The sequence below is a fragment of the Tarenaya hassleriana genome, unplaced genomic scaffold (genome assembly GCF_000463585.1).
Source record: "Tarenaya hassleriana unplaced genomic scaffold, ASM46358v1 Cleome129, whole genome shotgun sequence".
Classification (NCBI taxonomy): Eukaryota; Viridiplantae; Streptophyta; class Magnoliopsida; order Brassicales; family Cleomaceae; genus Tarenaya; species Tarenaya hassleriana.
In genome coordinates this window covers 219,163-220,019 of record NW_010963387.1, presented here as the reverse complement: position 1 = coordinate 220,019, position 857 = coordinate 219,163, and positions in this window count along the sequence as shown.

The window sequence follows — 857 nt, the reverse complement described above, 5'->3', positions numbered from 1 at the left end:
CGTTCCAGTAAGGCAGAACGGACGGTCTACGTTTAGTGCGGACCCGTCCGTTCTATCACATAGACCAGACGGTCTGCGTGTTGTCGTGGACCGTCCGTTCCACTCCTCAGAACAGACGGACCACGCGTCCGGACCGTCGGGTCTGGACCCTTCCGACTTAGTTTTTCGTCGCTTTCTTTCGTGCATTTGTCCTTCCCTGCGTGTGTGACCCTGTAGGCTCATTCGATATAGCAGTATAATCCGAAATCTCTATTCCGGATATACAAGTCATAGGCGGTCTCTAGCAAGACACTATGACTACCTATCTCGAATAGAGTTTGTTCGTGATCATACGAACGCCAGTGATGATTCCGGTTGATGATCCTTTTGTATCGTGATATCATATGTCGAACATAAGGCATGGACAAGCCACCTTATCTGATTCGACTGCTTTCTCGTTCACTGAGTTCGACTGTCTGAAATAGACGACGTTCGTCTATAGTGCGGCCACACATTTCTACAGTCTCGCTCACACGAGGGGCCCAGCGATATCTCTCTCTTTTACGAGAGGTACAAATCCCGTCTTGACTATCTACAATCCAGTACATGATTCGTTTCGTACTTGATACACGCCTTTATAATTCTCCTGTTACGCAGAATGTTTGACGTATTCAAAGCACGCAACTTCTCATGTTGGATTCCGTAGATATCTCAGGTCTTAGGATCCAATCATGGAACCACCATATGAGATTCAAGTCATGACGCCAATCCATGTGACAATCTCATGCGGGTCAATCTAGTATTCCGTTCTCCAACGAATACCTATGACTGTGATTGTATCAAATAACTATGATCAATGCTATGATCATCAATCACAC